The sequence below is a fragment of the Cervus elaphus genome, chromosome 6 (assembly GCF_910594005.1).
Source record: "Cervus elaphus chromosome 6, mCerEla1.1, whole genome shotgun sequence".
NCBI classification, from domain to species: domain Eukaryota; kingdom Metazoa; phylum Chordata; class Mammalia; order Artiodactyla; family Cervidae; genus Cervus; species Cervus elaphus.
The window spans coordinates 43,727,044-43,747,198 of NC_057820.1; the positions used below are offsets into that span (position 1 = coordinate 43,727,044).

At 42.3% G+C, this 20,155-nt stretch overlaps 1 protein-coding gene across 2 annotated transcripts in view; it reads right to left on the reverse strand.

The window, feature by feature from the left end:
- CRACD (capping protein inhibiting regulator of actin dynamics) overlaps positions 1–20,155 on the reverse strand; it is a 279,559-nt gene that overhangs the window by 117,594 nt on the left and 141,810 nt on the right. For both annotated transcript variants that reach the window (XM_043906704.1, XM_043906702.1), the window contains exon 2: positions 12,842–12,987. The gene's annotated coding sequence lies outside the window, so the exon portion shown is untranslated. The remainder of the gene's footprint in view (positions 1–12,841; positions 12,988–20,155) is intronic.

Consider the following 20,155-nt stretch of genomic DNA (forward strand, 5'->3'; position numbering starts at 1 on the left):
CTTCACACCTTACCAAGCTTCTCAGGTACCATGTTTCTGGTTTACCATTTGCATCACACCCTACTTAGTGACGATAACACTGGATAGATGTTACTGACGTCTCTGGGGCAGTGGGTAAGACATGGTTAAAAACAAGACTACCAGAAGAGTATAGCTTCCTGCACAGAGAATAAACTCAGTGCAAAATGATGTATAACAGGTTCACATTTGTTAACAGTTTAAAAGATCATGGAAAACTCTGAAGGGAAAAATAATCCTAGTGGACAGTCCTATCACAAAATTTGTCTGATGTACTGTGAAGACAAGGGCTATATACCTGAGACTGTGAGAGAAGAGTTTAGGCAGATTTGGGCGTAGGATGGCTGTCAGTGATTTTTACTGTCATAACTGCTGATATTACCATACACAGAGTTCACAGTTTATCCTTGATTGTGTATCGCAGATGTGAACTTGTTTTGCACCACAACTCAGAATTCACTTTCCTTTAGAAATAATGGTAGAGGTGGCGGTGGGTATTCCATCCAGTTCTCTGTCGAGGAATGAAAGGTTTATTCCCCTAACTGCCGCAGACACAGGAACCCCAGAGACGGGGACCTTTTAGTCTCCAGAACCTGTGAATGTGCTACCTTCTGTGCGCTGGAACTTTGCAGAGGTGATTAAATTAAGGGCATTGGGACGTGAAGAGTATCCCATGGGAAGGATTTTCCAGGTGGGCCCAATGCAAACACAAGTACCTTTATAAGCAGGAGGAGGGAGTGTCAGGGGTCAGAGGAAGAGATGTGATGACAGAAGCAGATATCAGAGAGGGAGAGAGACTGGAACATGAGACTGAAGGCAAGCAGAATATGCCACCCTAAAATACGCCATCTGGGCACACTGATTACTTTGAGTTAAAGTTACTTGGGAAAGAGAGTGCAAAAAGGGCACTTTGACCTTCGCGTGTCGCCCTTAAAAATGGGAAATAAGTCTCCCATGTGAAAGGTATCCTCCCTGGGGGATAGAAGGCATCCTTCTCACCAGACATGGGGAATTCAGGACCAAGAAGGCTGTGCAAAGAAAACTTGTTATTTCTTCACTAATTTACTACCCCAAGCCCAAACCTCTTTGTTTTGTCAAGGTTGCACAAATTTATTGTTCCTTTGTCTAAGAGGTATAAAAACTTCCTACTTTGGTGATTTCTTTGACTTTCATATTTTCATGTATATATGGGACCCCCATATATACAAAATTAAATTTGCTTTTCTCCTGTTAATCTATCATAGCTTCCCAGGTGGTGCTGGTGGTAAAGAACCCACCTGCCAATGCAGGAGACAGAAGAGATGAAGGTTCAATTCCTGGGTCGGGACGATCCCCTGGAGAAGGAAACGGCAACCCACTCCAGTGTTCTTGCCTGAGAAATCCCATGGACAGAGGAACTTGGTGGGCTACAATTCATGGGGTCGTAAATAGTCAAACATGACTGAGTGACTCAACAACAGTCTTTCATATGGCAATTTAATTATCAGGTTAGCCAAAGAACCTAGAGGGAAAAACAGAAAAACTTTCCATCCTTATACTACATTGCCAGCTTTGAAGATGGAAGAAGGGGCCTTGAGTCAAGGAAGACAGACACCTCTAAAAGCTAGAAAAGGCAAGGAAAGTGATTCTCCCCTCAAGCTTACAGAAGGAACACAGCCTTACTGCCTCATTTTAGACTCTGAAACTAAAACTCCTCAATGCTTACAACGTGAGAAGTCCCACAGTAAGAATCCTGTTTAAAACTTTGTTAGAATTTCCCAAAAGTTTTTAACCATAGACGTTTTAAGAATTCTTTTTTAAACATTCTTCAGAATAGTTGTTCGTGAAACATACTTTGGGAGACACTGGTATAAGGATTTATGCTATGGATTATGGTATCTGGAAAGGATGAAGACATTCTTGGATACATTTATCGAGATGGAAATTCCATCCATTGACTCCATTTAGTGAATTATTACCAAGTATCTGTGATGGTTTTATGTTGAGACGGCTATCGGGATGAGAGAAGAGGGAATGATGAGGGAAGAGGAGATGAGATATATATAAAGACATAAAGAAAATCTCACTGACTCCATGGGAAATATATTTAGTAGGAGGTATGTCAGACATGACTGAGCGACTGAACTGAACTGAATTGATGAGATATTTACCAAAAAATTATAAACCAAGTAGAAAATGTTAAGTTTTGAGTGTGTATGGGTGGATGAAGTGCTGTGGATGTTTGGAGAAAGAAAAAAAACACTTCTGGGAAGAGTGGGAGGTGTCAGAATGAATTATGAAAGACCTGGCATTTGGATTTGAAGTCCTTTAAGCACAGCTTTCCTGGAACTCTCTTGCTTTCTCGATGATCCAGCAGATGTTGGCAATTTGATCTCTGGTTCCTCTGCCTTTTCTAAAACCAGCTTGAACATCTGGAAGTTCACAGTTCACATATCGTTGAACCCTGGCTTGGAGAATTTTGAGCATTACTTTACTAGCGTGTGAGATGAGTGCAATTGTGCGGTAGTTTGAGCATTCTTTGGCACTGCCTTTCTATGGGATTGGAATGAAAACTGACCTTTTCCAGTCCTGTGGCCACTGCTGAGTTTTCCAAATTTGCTGGCATATTGAGTGCAGCACTTTCACAGCATCATCTTTCAGGATTTGAAATAGCTCAACTGGAATTCCATCACCTCCACTAGCTTTGTTCACAGTGATGCTTTCTAAGGCCCACTTGATTTCACATTCCAGGATGTCTGGCTCTAGGTGAGTAATCATACCATCATGATTATCTGGGTCGTGAAGATCTTTTTTGTACAGTTCTGTGTATTCTTGCCACCTTTTCTTAGTATCTTCTGCTTCTGTTAGGTCCATACCATTTCTGTCCTTTATCGAACCCATCTTAGCATGAAATATTCCCTTGGTATCTCTAATTTTCTTGAAGAGATCTCTAGTCTTTCCCATTCTGTTGTTTTCCTCTATTTCTTTGCATCTATTTCTGCTTTATTGACTATGCCAAAGCCTTTGACTGTGTGGATCACAAAAAACTGGAAAATTCTAAAAGAGATGTGAATACCAGACCACCTGACCTGCCTCTTGAGAAACCTGTATGCAGGTCAGGAAGCAAGAGTTAGAACTGGACATGGAACAACAGACTGGTTCCAAATAGGAAAAAGAGTACGTCAAGGCTGTATATTGTCACTCTGCTTATTTAACTTATATGCAGAGTACATGAGAAAACGCTGGGCTGGAAGAAGCACAAGCTGGAACCAAGATTGCTGGGAGAAATATCAATAAACTCAGATGTGCATATGACACCACCCTCATGGCAGAAAGTGAAGAGGAATGAAAGAGCCTCTTGATGAAATTGAAAGAGGAGAGTAAAAAAGTTGGCTTAAAGCTCAACATTCAGAAAACTAAGATCATGCCATCCAGTCCCATCACTTCATGGGAAATAGATGGGGAAACAGTGGAAAAAGTGGCAGACTTTATTTTTTTGGGCTTCAAAATCACTGCAGATGGTGATTGCAGCCATGAAATTAAAAGACGCTTACTCCTTGGAAGGAAAGTTATGACCAACCTAGATAGCATATTAAAAAGCAGAGATTACTTTGCCAACAAAGGTCCGTCTAGTCAAGGCTATGGTTTTTCCAGTGGTCATGTATGGATGTGAGTGTTGGACTGTGAAGAAAGCTGAGCATCGAAAAATTGATGCTTTTGAACTGTGGTGTTGGAGAAGACTCTTGAGAGTCCCTTGGACTGCAAGGAGATCCAACCAGTCCATCCTAAAGGAGATAAGTCCTAGGTGTTCATTGGAAGGACTGATGCTGAAGCTGAAATTCCAATACTTTGGCCACCTCATGCGAAGAGTTGATTCATTGGAAAAGACCCTGATGCTGGGAGGGATTGGGGGCAGGAGGAGAAAGGGACGACAGAGAATGAGATGGCTGGATGGCATCACCAACCCAATGGACATGAGTTTGGGTGAACTCCTGGAGTTGGTGATGGACAGGGAGGCCTGGTGTGCTGCAATTCATGGGGCTGCAAAGAGTCGGACACGACTGAACGACTGAACTGAACTGAACTGAAGCACAGCTAGGCTGATGACTGGAAAAGCGAGAGAAGAGGGAAGTTTGGGTGAGCAACCTTACCTATAACAAGTGGTGCCCAACTCAAGAATCACATAAGGGACTTTCCTGGTGGTCCAGTGGTAAAGAATCTGCCTTCCAGTGTAGGGAACACAGGTTCGGTCCAGGAAGATTCCACATGCCGCAGGACAACTAAGCCTGTGTGTGCTGCAACTACTGAGCCCTTGCTCTAGAGTCTGTGCTCGGCAACATTCGAGAAGCCACCGCAGTGAGGTCACACAGCGGCTAGAGAAAGCGCATGCACAGCAACAAAGACCCAGTGCAACCAAAGATAAATAAATATTTTTAAAAAGGAACTGTGTGGGGAAGGCAAGACGAGCTTTGCTAAGTGACATCCTCATCTGTGTAATCATCAGAATTATAAATTGGGGTTCCAGTCCTAGGAAAATTCTTGAGTTCCACAAAACACTGAAATTTATCATAGATAAATGAAAATAAAATGGTAGAGGCTCTTAAAATACATGAATATATATAACCAAATAATAAATGCTCCTTTTAGGTAAATGCTCCTTTTGGGGGTATTTTTCTGCGTGGAAAGGACTTTCCGAGGTTTCTTAAAATATATTAAAAACTTAAAACGTAAAAACTGTCAAGTTTAGACTAAAGATGCTCTTCTGGTAAATCTTCTGGTGGTGAGTATGGCTCTCTTCACTGTTCCCTGGGCTTTGAAACTTCTAAATTTCAGTTTAGGGATGTCCCTGGTAGTCCAGTGTTTAAGACTGCCCTCTCACTGTCGAGGGCCTGGGTTCGATCCCTGGTCAGGGAAATAAGATCCCACAAGCCACAAGGTGTAGCAAAAAATAGATAAATTTTAAAAACTTCAGGGTTAGAGTCAGCTGTGTCAAAAAGTGTCGATGTCAACTCTGTGTGCAAGGAAGATCTGCTTTAATAGTAACGGGCAGAAGAGGAGCACTTCTGGGCTGATGTTCGCTTCCTGTTTGGTGTGGATTCTGGGCTTCCCTGGTGGCTCAGACAGTGAAGAATCCACCTGCAATGTGGGAGGCCTGGGTTCAATCCCTGGGTTGGGAAGGTTCCCTGGAGGAGGGCATGGCAGCCCACTCCAGTATTCTTGCCTGGAGAATCCCATGGACAGAGAAGCCTGGCGGGCTACAGTCCATGGGGTCACAAAGAGCTGGACGTGACTGAGGGACTAAGCACAGCATTAGGCTCTTTAGAAGCAGAAAGTCTCTCCCCTTGGGTCTCTGTAAGTCTCCACTCCAGAGCAGTGCAGGCATTCTCTGGGTGTGTTTGCTGCGATGGTGAAAGGATCACTAGAGTGAAATCTTGGCTCCAACTCAAACTCGTTTAGGAAATGAAATTCTGAATATTTAATATTTCAATAAGGAAAAGGAAGATGAAAGCAAGTTGCATTGTAGGGGTGAGGAAGTCAACAGACTTTCTTTTCTTTGGTGGGAGAGGGGCTTTAGCCCTAGAGGAAACCAGCTTTGTCACTTTCTGGAAAGGTACCTGGACTGTCGCAGTTGTTGTTTAGTCACTCAGCCGCGTCCGACACTTTGTGACTCCATGGACTATAGCCCGACAGGCTCCTCTATCCATGGAATTCTCCAGACAAGAATACTGGAGTGATTTGCCATTTCCTTCTCCAGGGGATCTTCCCAACCTAGGGACTGAACTCCTGTCTCTTGGCAGGTGAATTCTTTACCACTGAGACACCAGGGAAGCCCATACTTAATCCCAGGACTTGATCCAAAGCTCCTGGCAAATCAAGCAGAATCACTTGCTTCATTTGAAATTTCATTAAAGAAAGAAAAGGGCAGGATTAGAGGATCACCTCCCAAGAAACATTCACGCAGGTGTGACCTCAGGAGACTGGGCACCCACCTTGTTTGTCTGGCAAACACCTTCTCATCTTTCAAGACAGCTCCAGTGACACCTCCAGGAGGCCCGCTGGCTGCCTTTGGCAGTTGTTGACTCTGCCCCATGTGCTTCCAGGCACTTTGTGCAAAATTCGCTCAAATATCACTAACTGTATTTTATCCAGTTATCTGTTTACATATCTGAATTCAATTCAATAAATTTCTGCTAGGGCAATGCTATCAATAGAATCAAAGGCTTAAAGGCAGGAAGGACTCTGGCCTTTGGAAGCTACTTCCTACTATGAGAGATGGACAAATACACAGCTGCTTACGTCCTCTGTAACAGTAGAACAGGAAACAAAAGAGAGAAAATAAGAAGGGAGTGACCAGGAACTCCTGGGTGGCAGGGTCTCATTTCACATCCTTAGCGCTTAAAATATGCTTGTTCCTTGGAAGAAAGCTATGACAAACCTAGACAGTGTATTAAAAAGCAGAGACATCACTTTGCCAAAGATTCGTATAGTCAAAGCTATGGCTTTTCCAGTAGTCATGTACGGATATGAGCGTTGGACCATAAAGAAGGCTGAGTGCCAAAGAATTGATGTTTTTTGAATTGTGGTGCTGGAAAAGACTCTTGAGAGTCCCCTGGACAGCAAGGAGATCAAACCAATCAATTCAAAAGGAAATCAACCCTGAATATTCATTAGAAGGACAGATGCTGAAGCTGAAGCTCCAAAACTTTGGCCACCTGATGTGAAGAGCCCACTCACTGGAAAAAACCCTGATGCTGGGAAAGACTGAGGGCAGGAGAAGAGGGTGACAGAGGATGAGATGGTTGGATGGCATCATCAACTCAATGGACATGAGTTCAAGAAAGCTCCGGGAGATGGTGAAGAACAGGGAAGCCTGGCGTGCTGCAGTCCACAGGGTCAAGAAGAGTTGGACTGAAGAACAACAACAAAAGTCCTTAGCACAGGGTCTGGTGCATAACAAGCTCCTTACAGGTGAATGGAGGGAGGGAGACGGGGAGAGAGGAGAGAAGGAGGGAGGGTGGGAGAGAAGGGAGCGGGAATCAACAAAAATGCTCCACCCCAGCCCTGTCATTGCTGGACCCTATCAAATCCATCAGCTACTCTAAAGTGGAATTTTCAGGCTCCCGGAAAAGATATCTCAGAGCAGGCAGTCAATGATTCAATCTCACCTAGCACATAAAACAGGACATGATAATCACCATTGGTGCAGACGAGTCATCATTTGTCCCATATTTAACTGTCATCCCACAGAACACATTAGTTGTTACTGGTTAGTTAGTTGTTACTAGTTAGACCCCAGGGGGTCTACAGAAAAGAAACTTTCATTCACTAAACCACTAGCACTACATCAATTTCCTTCTTGGATTCCTCATTATTAGACCAGCAGGCTCTTTTGCTCCCATAAAAGGATTTAGCTAGGATTTTCGTCCCCTTAGAACCTTGTCTGCCGTCCGGTTCCCCATTTCTCTGCCAGCTTCATCTGTTCAGCTCATCTTGGATTACGTCCGGCAGATGGAGAGAGGCATCTTATTTCAAGCCTCTGCTGTCTGCATCCCAGAGCCCTCTTGGGCAGCCTCTATTTCTTCAGGGAGGGAAGGGAGGAGGGAGGATGAGCAGCCTCCCTAAGAGAGGAGAGTGTAAAGTATTTCTCAAATTTTCGTCTTCAACAGCTAGTATCATTTTACTCCCTGGGGGGAGGCTATGCTTTGTTGTTCAGGCCAGCAATATAATCTCTAGTATCCTGATGCCAAAATATCAATTACAGGTTCATTTGGATAATGGGATAAATTGGTGTCCAGACCGCTACACAAGACATAAACTGGAGATGCTGCTGGAAGGAACTGAGAGTCAAGATAGATGTGAATAAGGTAAAGTCCAATTCTTCATATCCTTGCAAAGTCAATAACTTCATTCTCAGCTGTTACTTGTCTCATAAGCTCACCAGCAACCAAGGTGAAGTAGATATTCCCAAAGAGGTTTTCTTAGGTCCTAATTAGAAATTTTAATTTTCCCAGAGCATTTCAGCTATCCGAGGGCAATGCTAGGAGCAGACTGAAAGAAATAAACGACTTGTAACAGAAAACAAATGTTTCACCAGATACAGAAAGAATATTGCATGATGCCGTTTATATGAAATAGCTAGAACAGGTAAACCCCTAGAGCCTGGTGGCTCAGATGGCAAAATATCTGCCTGCAATGCAGGAGACCTGGATTCAATCCCTGCATTAAGAAGATCCCCGAGAGAAGGGAATGGCCACCTACTCCAGCATTCTTGCCTGGAGAATCCCGCGGACAGAGGAGCCTGGCGGGCTACAGTCCATGGGGTTGCAAAGAGCCATTTCCAGTGTTTGTCACCCTTTAGTCTTTCTTAGAGAAACTCCAGCATTTTGCCATGATGTCTGTTTCAGGGAAGTACTTTTAACCATTGCCCCCTGATCTACCTGGTCCTTCATCATCGTCACCATCAGCAGCAGCAGCAGCAAGAGCCACTGCCCACCCACGGTTACCTGTGTGGCTGGAGAATCTCGAGCCGAGCGGGTGCCCATGTTCACAAGCCCCCTGCCCCCTCCCAGAGCTGTGTGACCAAGCTGCGCTCTGGGGAGTGGCCTTCTGTGGTGGTGACGTCAAAGGCCAGGGGTCGTTTCCATTTAGTATTAAAATATGAAGACACTGCTCTTTCCACGCACTCTCAGGATCACAGATCATCAATTTTAACAAAGAGCAGAAGCATCTTTGGAAGAAAGACAGTTTTTCCCCACTTCTTTTTGATACTAAGAAGAACATACGCTTCCACACACAGATCCAAAGCAGTCAGCTGTTAAGTGGAAAGAAAAGTCCCAGAATGTAGGGGGAATAAAAATACTGAGTTGAGGTAAAAAGAAGGGAATTTGAAAAGAAACTTGTAGACTATGTAACAACAACAAAACTGCTAATGATCATATTTGGGAAGAGCAGGTTTGGGACTGCTCCGTCTTACCCCACACCTTCCTTCCTGGGGCCCCACCCTGTGCAGTTAGGGCCGTAGAATATCAGGCCTCCCAAACGCTCACCCAACCAATTTTCTAAACCACTCAGGTGTCTCCCACCAGACTTGTTGATCTAGCTCTGACCTTTCCACTTTTGACCTTATGGCTTCTTTTTTCAACCACAGCTTGGTCCCATCTCCTAGACTTACTGCTTAGCCTTGAACATTTGATTTCCTAGACCACGGTTTAGACATTCCTCTCGGACCCCTGCCTCTGAGGACTTCATGTATTCAGCCTGGCCAGGGGATGTTGAAACCAAGTCCCCCCAAAACTGAGTTTCTCTGCTGAGTTTATGATTAACCCCTTTATCCAAAACTTTGCTTCTTTTCCTGAACCTGTTCCCCTGAAGATTGAGGAGTATCAAAGAAAAGGGGAAACCCTAAAAAAGCCCCTGTGTACCTGTTCTTTGAAGTAAAAGGCTTTTGCTTTGGTCTCCCAGGCCTCCCTTGAGTCTCTAAAGGCTGACTCAAGAGTTAAGGAAAAGGAAATGTGAAGATATAGAAACAAAGAGCTGTTGGGCCAGGAAATTGCTAATAATTTAGCATATTAATCTGACACATTGCAGAATCATCAGACTGAAGGTTCCCTGAAAGATACAGATAAAGGCCTGATACACGTTCCTAGGTTGTTTTTACAGGAAGCTCCAGATGGAAACTGATCATAAGAACATAGACCCCAGGCCGGTTGAAACCAAAAGGCTAATGAAGCTTGATGTCAACCAATGAAACTCCACCTTGATGCCAACCAATCCGAGAATTGTGCACTGATCACATACCCTGGGTCCCCTCCTTCATGCTGCTTTTGAAATCCCTTCTGAAAAGCTGCCAGGGAGTTCGGGTCTTTCGACCATGAGCTGCCCATTCTCCTTGCTTGGTGCCCTATGATAAATGCTGTATTTCCCTTCATGAGAACCTGGTGTGAGGAGATGTGCTTAACTGCACATGGATGAGTGGGCCAAGTTTGGTTCCGTAACAATATCACTGCTCACTGTGACCCACGGAAAAGCGTTCAGTTCAGTTTTGCTGCATCCTTCTTTTTCTTGGTGCTTCCCTTAGTCTTAAGACTGAGCATAAACGAGGTTCTAGAGTTGATTTCGGGCTTACCAATGGCTAGATAAGCTTTACGTCAAGAAGAAATGCTTAAATATAATGAGAAAGCAAAATAAATTAAATGCTTTCAAAATCCCTTAATTTTATTGCAATATGCCAACTGACTCAGAGAGTCGTTTTTGTTTTTTTTTTTTTTTCCCATGTTGTGTGAGGAAAAAAACATGTGGTCCTGTCACAAAATGTTCTACAAGCCACAGAAATTATAGCAATATTTTCCTGGAAAAAAATCCTGAAGGAGGGGAAAAGCATCTGTTTCCTATGTTTACCATGCTATGGAATGAAATGCAAAATGGGGAGTGGTCTATGGAGGGGCACCTATTTTCCTTTTGACAGGAAGCTGAGGTAGAGTGTTAACTATGAGCTGCCTTGGGGTTAAGCAGTACGGATGAGGACCACAATGAGGACCAGGTCGAGGACCACCTCGACCTGGGCAGGGCTCTGTCACCTCCATCCTTCCGTCAACGGTCACAGCATGATAAAACCACACTGATAAAGGCACTGATATGTCCATGATGAAAATAACACGGACCAGGCTCTTCTACTTACTGACTCTGACCTTGGCCAAGTCATTTAAGCTTTCTGAGCCTGTTTCTCTACTTGCAAGATGGGGATAATAATGACTATTACGTATTATTTAATGTGCTGTTTTGGTTGAATGTGTCCCCCCAAAGGATGTATTGAATTCCTAACCCCCAGTACCTCAGAATGTGAACTTATTTGGCAATAAGGTGAATGTTGATGTCATAGTTAAGATGGCGTCAAACTAGAGCAGTCCCCAGTCTTTTTGGCACCAGGGACTGGCTTCATAGAAGACAATTTTTCCATGAACCATGGTGGGTGGGGAGGATGGTTTCAGGATTGATTCAGGCACATTACATTTATTGTGTACTTTAATTCCAGTATTATTATTACATCACCTCTACCTCAGATCATCAGGCATTGGAGCCCAGAGGTTGTGGATGCCTGGGTTAGACTCTTAATGTAATATGCCTGGATTCCTTAAAAAGAAAGGACCACCAAGGGAAGATACAGACATTTAGGGAGTAAGTCACCTGACTACAGAGGCAGAGACTGGAGTGATGCAGTTCAGGCCAAGGAACGCCGGCCAATGACTGCCACCACCGTGACATCCTCCCATCCCATGGGAGGGAGCGTGAGCCTACCTCAATTTGGGACTTCCGCAGAACTGCAAGACAATACATTTCTGTTGTTTTAAGCCGCCCAGTTTGTGGTCTTTTGTTACAGCAACACTCGGAAACTGATACAGTGGTGGAGGTATAGTTTACTTATTGTGCATGTGTGTATTTTAATTGCAGAGGAAATAGAATAAAATACTCAGAATAAACCAGAGAGACAAGAAGACAAGGTAACTTTCCTTATGTATCTAAACCAAGGAAATGACATTATTTCCTCTAGAGCTGACATTGCTCCTCTCTCTCCCAGCCACTCTACTCCAGCTCACAGGCCTCCTGGCTTTGTTTGGGACATCACCATGTCCCCTTGTTAGGAGCTTTGTATTAGCTCCTTCTCCACTTGGAACACACCAGGGCTAACCCCGGAATTCCTGTCTTTCCTCAATAAGGCAGGTCCTGCCACCTCACTTGACCCTGAAATCTATCTTCCCACCCACCCAGCATACGTCCACTTCCCCTTACCTGGCTCTGCTTTTTCTTTTCCCGTGTTCTTTCTGGCTTCTAACATCCTGACTGCTTTTAGCTTATTTCTCTATTGTGTACATTATTTACTATTTCTCTCCATGGTAGAACAGGCTCCATGAGGGCAGGGATCTTCACCTGCTTCATTCATGACGGGGATTAGCATCTACAATAGGACCTAATTCATAAGAGGTGCTCCACAAAGATTTTGTTCATCCACTATTTATCTTTAATTAGCCACTTTATCATTATAGAAACTGTACATGTCATCAAAAACATTAGAAAAAATCTTGAACTTCGAGTTCCTTCCATCCAATAATATCTCCCCAATCACGGTAAAACAAAATGGTTTTCATCTGCTTCTAAGCGATTCCCTAAGGAATCCCGTCTCTTGAGAAAAAATGTCATGGTAGGAATAGCACTCACTTTCCAAGGTTTGGTGTGTGCATTAAACAACACTGATTTGCTTGTTGTAACAAATAATACAGGTGGTTGTTGTTTTCTCATCTTTGATCTTGTCTTTAACTTCCACCCTTTCCTCCAAGTTTCAAAAAGTAGCTGAAAGAACAGTATGATGTTGCGTTTACTGGGGGACAGGTGTGAAACACCTTCCACTCCAGGCACTCAGGACAAAGCCCTCAATCTACAGTACCAAGCTCAACAGACCAACTGCACCATGACACACAAGGCTGCTAACTTATTCCATAGAATTTTGTAACAGCAGCAAATAACAGTAATTAACAATAAGCAATAACAGTTTTATTTTTATATTATACTCTCCCATTGGCAAAGCATTTTCATATGAAATTTTCTCTTACAGATAAAAGAACTGGAGCTCTGAGAATTTAAATGACTTGTCCAAATTTACACAGATGGCACGTAAAGAACTGAGAATTAAATCTAGAATTAGAAGACCATCAATGACAAGGATCTTTTAACTTGATATTTAGTGAAATGCACACCATCCACGTCAAGTCCCACTCACAATAAGTGAAACATTCTTCAGTATTTTCTCTGTGAGCTACCTCTTTCCCCATCCTCTAAACAAACGACTCACCTCTCTGAACAGCTACACGTCCTTGTAGATAGCACTCCTCCAAAATTTTCTTCTTCTTGTAAAAAGAAGAATTTATCCCCAGTGGTAAGTGTGCCCAGAAATAGGGTACATTGTTGAGAAAGCCTGGGAATCACTGCTCTTGTGAACTGTTGAGGAAAAAAAAAAAAACATGAGCTTTATATCTTCATTTCTCTCCGAAGACATCTTTAAAATGAATCTCTTGAAGATGCGGAGGAATAGGACGGGGGAGACCACTTTCTCCCCTACAAATTCATTGAAAGAACAATTGAATGCAGAGCAAACTTCACAAAACAACTTCTGATGGCTAGCTGAGGACATCAGGCGCCCAGAAAAGCAGCCCATTGTCTTTGAAAGGAGGTAGGACAAAATATAAAAGATAAAAAGACAGACAAAAGAGCTAGGGACGGAGACCTGTCCCGGGAAGGGAGTCTTAATAGAGGAAGTTTCCAAACACCAGGAAACCCTCGCACTGGCGGGTCTGGGGGAAGTTTTCAAATCGCAGAGGGCAACCTAACTGGGAGGAAAAATAAATAAAACCCACAGATTACCGTGCCTAAAAGCAACTCCCAGCAAAAAAGTACCCCAGACGCCCACATCCGCCACCAGCAAGTGGGGGCGGAAGGAAGAGGACCAGGCGGCATTGCTTAGGGTAAGGACCGGGCCTGAGTGCCCTGAGGGCAATCGGAGGGAGCTTTTGTGAGTTACCAACTTAAACTGTGGGACAGCAAAAGAGAGAGAGAAAATTAACCGGCCCGAACACACTGCCGACCGTTCGCAGAACAAAGGGTCTGAGCAAGTCCAGAGAAGAGTTCGCAGGCTGCGGACCGGCCCAGCCCCGCCGAGGCAGGAGGCAGGGGGGGTAGGGGTAAGGGGAAAACTCGGCCCCAGAGGCTGCATCCCCTACCGCACTGCAAACAGGCCTCCAGTTTCTAACCAAAGACCTCCTGAGATTCTGGATGGTTGACATCCCGCGGGAGGGTCACTGCGAGACACAGGGCGCAGGCACCCGACCGGAGCGGGCGGGGACTGGGGCTGAAGGTGCACGCACCCGGGGAGAGTGCGCCCGTCAAGCTCCTGGCTGCCTGAGCTGCTCAGGCCGGGGAAGGCACAAAACGCAGGCGCAGCCGAGTCCGTGCTTTTGTGGAAGACCCGAGGGCTGGAACCGCGCGCGCGCGCAGCGCAGGGCACACTCCATATAGAGCAGCCGGGAGCCTGAGCAGCGCAGACGGGGAAAGCAGCGCCAGCCTCTCCCCACAGCGCGACGGAACTAGCAACCTGAACAAGAGACCACCTCCGCCTGCCTGTGTCAGGGCGGAAATTAGGCACTGAAGAGACCGGCAAACAGAAGCCAAATAAACAAAGGGAACCGCTTCAGAAGGGACCGGTGCAACAGATTAAAATCCCTGTAGATAACACCGACTACACTGGAAGGGACCTGTAGATATCGAGAAGTGTAAGCTGGAACGAGGAGCTATCTGAAACTGAGCCGAACCCACACTGACCGCAACAGCTCCAGAGAAACTCCTAGATATATTTTTACCTTTTCTTTTCTATTTTTTATCTTTTATTTTCTTTTAAAATTCCCTATTACTCCCCCATTACTCCTTAACTTTCATTTTCATATATTTTTATGTTTTTTTTAATTAGGAAAAAAAACTTTTTTCTTTTTTTTCTTTTCTTTTTTTTTCTCTTGTTTTCTTTTAAAGTCCTCTATTACTCCTCTACTACTCCTTAATTTTCATTTTCATTTCACTATAACCTTGCAAAAAAAAAAAAAAGAGAGAGAAGCCCTATTTTTAAAATTTTATATATTTCTAAAATTTTTTGTGTTTTTGTTTTTAATATTGTATTTTTAAGAGTCTAACCTCTACTCTAGATTTCTAATCTTTGTTTTTCAGTATGTGATATAAATTTTGAACATTTAAGAATCCAATATTCAGTTCCCATTTTTATTCAGGAGTGTGTTGATTACTCTCTTCCACTTTTGACTCTCTGTTTTCTACCTCAGAACACCTCTGTTTCCTCCTTTCTCCTTCTCTTCCCAATCCAATTCTGTGAATCTTTGTGGGTGTCTGGGCTACGGAGAACAACACTCTGGGAACAGACAACTGCATAGATCTGTCTCTCTCCTCTTGAGTCCCCCTTTTTCTCCTCCTGCTCATCTCTATCTCCCTCCTCCTTCTCCTCTTCTTCATGTAACTGTGAACCTCTCTGGGTGTCCCTCACTGTGGAGAATCTTTTCACCATTAACCTAGAAGTTTTATTATCAGTGCTATATAGTTGGAGAAGTCTTGAGACTACTGGAAGAATAAAACTGAAATCCAGAGGCAGGAGACTTAAGCCCAAAACCTGAGAACACCAGAAAACTCCTGACTACACGGAACATTAAGTAATAAGAGACCATCCAAAAGCCTCCATACCTACACTGAAACCAACTACCACCCAAGAGCCAGTAAGTTTCAGAGCAAGACATACCACACAAATTCTCCAGCAACGCAGGAACATAGCCCTGAGCGTCAACATACAGGCTGCCCAAAGTCACACCTAACACATAGACCCATCTCAAAACTCATCACTGGGCACTCCATTGCTCTCCAAAGAGAAGAAATCCAGTTCCACGCACCAGAACACTGACGCAAGCTTCCCTAACCAGGAAACCTTGACAAGCCAATCGTCCAACCCCACCCACTGGGTAAAACCTCCACGATAAAAAGGAACCACAGACCTCCAGAATACAGAAAGCCCACTCCAGACACAGCAATCTAAACAAGATGAAAAGGCAGAGAAATACCCAACAGGTAAAGGAACATGAAAAATGCCCACCAAGCCAAACAAAAGAGGAGGAGATAGGGAATCTACCTGAAAAAGAATTTAGAATAATGATAATAAAAGTGATTCAAAATCTTGAAAACAAAATGGAGTTACAGATAAATAGCCTGGAGACAAAGATTGAGAAGATGCAAGAAATGTTTAATAAAGACCTAGAAGAAATAAAAAAGTCAATTAAAAATGAATAATGCAATAAATGAGATCAAAAACACTCTGGAGGGAACCAAGAGTAGAATAATGGAGGCAGAAGATAGGATAAGTGAGGTAAAAGATAAAATGGTGGAAATAAATGAAGCAGAGAGGAAAAAAGAAAAAAGGATCAAAAGAAATGAGGACAACCTCAGGGACCTCTGGGACAATGTGAAACGCCCCAACATTCAAATCATAGGAGTCCCAGAAGAAGAAGACAAAAAGAAAGGCCATGAGAAAATACTCGAGGAGATAATAGCTGAAAACTTCCCTAAAATGGGGAAGGAAGTAGCCACCCAAGTCCAAGAAACCCAGAGAGTCCCAAACAGGATAAACCCAAGGCGAAACACCCCAAGACACATATTAATCAAATTAACAAAGATCAAACACAAAGAACAAATATTAAAAGCAGCAAGGGAGAAACAACAAATAACACACAAAGGGATTCCCATAAGGATAACAGCTGATCTATCAATAGAAACCCTCCAGGCCAGAAGGGAATAGCAGGACATACTTAAAGTAATGAAAGAGAATAACCTACAACCTAGATTACTGTACCCAGCAAGGATCTCACTCAGATATGAAGGAGAATTCAAAAGCTTTACAGACAAGCAAAAGCTGAGAGAATTCAGCACCACCAAACCAGCTCTTCAACAAATGCTAAAGCATCTTCTCTAGACAGGAAATGCAGAAAGGTTGTATAAACGTGAACCCAAAACAACAAAGTAAATGGCAACGGGATCACACCTATCAATAATTACCTTAAATGTAAATGTGTTGAATGCCCCAACCAAAAGACAAAGACTGGCTGAATGGATACAAAAACAAGACCCCTATATATGCTGTCTACAAGAGACCCACCTCAAAACAAGAGACACATACATACTAAAAGTGAAGGGCTGGAAAAAAAATATTTCACACAAACGGAGACCAAAAGAAAGCAGGAGTCGCAATACTCATATCAGATAAAATAGACTTTCAAATAAAGGCTGTGAAAAGAGACAAAGAAGGACACTACATAATGATCAAAGGATCAATCCAAGAAGAAGATATAACAATTATAAATATACATGCACGCAACATAGGAGCACCGCAATATGTACGGCAAACGCTAATGAGTATGAAAGAGGAAATTAATAGTAACACAATAATAGTGGGAGACTTTAATACCCCACTCACAACTATGGATAGATCAACTAAACAGAAAATTAACAAGGAAACACAAACTTTAAATGACACAATGGACCAGCTAGACCTAATTGATATCTATAGGACATTTCACCCCAAAACAGTCAACTTCACCTTTTTCTCAAGTGCACACGGAACCTTCTCCAGAATAGATCACATCCTGGGCCATAAATCTAGTCTTGGTAAATTCAAAAGAATTGAAATCATTCCAGTCATCTTTTCTGACCACAGTGCAGTAAGATTAGGTCTCAATTACAGGAAAAAAATTGTTAAAAATTCAAACATATGGAGGCTAAATAACATGCTTCTGAATAACCAACAAATCATAGAAGAAATCAAAAAAGAAATCAAAATATGCATAGAAATGAATAAAAATGAAAACACAACAACCCAAAACCTATGGGACACTGTAAAAGCAGTGCTAAGGGGAAGATTCATAGCATTACAGGCTTACATCAAGAAACAAGAAAAAAACCAAATAAATAACCTAACTCTACACCTAAAGCAACTAGAGAAGGAAGAAATGAAGAACCCCAGGGTTAGCAGAAGGAAAGAAATCTTAAAAATCAGGGCAGAAATAAATGCAAAAGAAACTAAAGAGACCATAGCAAAAATCAACAAAGCTAAAAGCTGGTTTTTTGAAAAAATAAACAAAATTGACAAACCATTAGCAAGACTCATTAAGAAACAAAGGGAAAAGAACCAAATTAACAAAATTAGAAATGAAAATGGAGAAATCACAACAGACAACACTGAAATACAAAGGATCATAAGAGACTACTACCAGCAGCTATATGCCAATAAAATGGACAACTTGGAAGAAATGGACAAATGCTTAGAAAAGTATAACTTCCCAAAACTGAACCAGGAAGAAATAGAAGATCTTAACAGAGCCATCACAAGCAAGGAAATTGAAACTGTAATCAGAAATCTTCCAGCAAACAAAAGCCCAGGACCAGATGGCTTCACAGCTGAATTCTACCAAAAATTTAGAGAAGAGCTAACACCTATCTTAGTCAAACTCTTCCAGAAAATTGCAGAAGAAGGTAAACTTCCAAACTCATTCTATGAGGCCACCATCACCCTAATTCCAAAACCAGACAAAGATGCCACAAAAAAAGAAAACTACAGGCCAATATCACTGATGAACATAGATGCAAAAATCCTTAACAAAATTCTAGCAAACAGAATCCAACAACATATTAAAAAAATCATACACCATGACCAAGTGGGCTTTATCCCAGGAATGCAAGGATTTTTTAATATCCACAAATCAATCAATGGAATACACCACATTAACAAATTGAAAGATAAAAACCATATGATTATCTCAATAGATGCAGAGAAAGCCTTTGACAAAATTCAACACCCATTTATGATTAAAACTCTCCAGAAAGCAGGAATAGAAGGAACATACCTCAACATAATAATAAAAGCTACATATGACAAGCATTACCTTCAATGGTGAAAAATTGAAAGCATTTCCCCTAAAATCAGGAACAAGACAAGGGTGCCCATTCTTGCCACTACTATTCAACATAGTTTTGGAAGTTTGGGCCACAGCAATCACAGCAGAAAAAGAAGTAAAAGGAATCCAGATAGGAAAAGAAGTGAAACTCTCGCTGTTTGCAGATGACATGATCCTCTACATAGAAAACCCTAAAGACTCTACCAGAAAATTACTAGAGCTAATCAACGAATATAGTAAAGTTGCAGGATATAAAATTAACACACAGAAATCCCTTGCATTCCTATACACTAACAATGAGAAAACAGAAAGAGAAATTAAGGAAACAATACTGTTCATCATTGCAACAAAAATAATAAAATACTTAGGAGTATATCTACCTAAAGAAACAAAAGACCTATACATAGAGAACTATAAAACACTGATGAAAGAAATCAAAGAGGACACAAACAGATGGAGAAACATACTGTGTTCATGGATTGGAAGAATCAGTATTGTCAAAATGGCTATTCTACCCAAAGCAATCTATAGATTCAATGCAATCCCTATCAAGCTACCAACGGTATTTTTCACAGAACTAGACCAAAGAATTTCACAATTTGTATGGAAATACAAAAAACCTCGAATAGCCAAAGTAATCTTGAGAAAGAAGAATGGAACTGGAGGAATCAACCTGCCTGACTTCAGACTCTACTACAAAGCCACAGTCATCAAGACAGTATGGTACTGGCACAAAGACAGAAATACAGATCAATGGAACAGAATAGAAAGCCCAGAGATAAATCCACAAACCTATGGACACCTTATCTTTGACAAAGGAGGCAAGGATATACAATGGAGAAAAGACAACCTCTTTAACAAGTGGTGCTGGGAAAACTGGTCAACCACTTGTAAAAGAATGAAACTAGAACACCTTCTAACACCATACACAAAAATAAACTCAAAATGGATTAAAGATCTAAATGTAAGACCAGAAACTATAAAACTCCTAGAGGAGAACATAGGCAAAACACTCTCCGACATAAATCACAGCAGGATCCTTTATGACCCACCTCCCAGAATATTGGAAATAAAAGCAAAAATAAACAAACGGGACCTAATGAAACTTAAAAGCTTTTGCACAACAAAGGAAACTATAAGCAAGGTGAAAAGACAGCCCTCAGATTGGGAGAAAATAATAGCAAATGAAGCAACAGACAAAGGATTAATCTCAAAAATATACAAGCAACTCCTGCAGCTCAATTCCAGAAAAATAAATGACCCAATCAAAAAGTGGGCCAAAGAACTAAACAGACATTTCTCCAAAGAAGACATACAGATGGCTAACAAACACATGAAAAGATGCTCAACATCACTCATTATCAGAGAAATGCAAATCAAAACCACAATGAGGTACCATTACACGCCAGTCAGGATGGCTGCTATCCAAAAGTCTACAAACAATAAACGCTGGAGAGGGTGTGGAGAAAAGGGAACCCTCTTACACTGTTGGTGGGAATGCAAACTAGTACAGCCGCTATGGAAAACAGTGTGGAGATTCCTTAAAAAACTGGAATTAGAACTGCCATATGACCCAGCAATCCCACTTCTGGGCATACACACTGAGGAAACCAGATCTG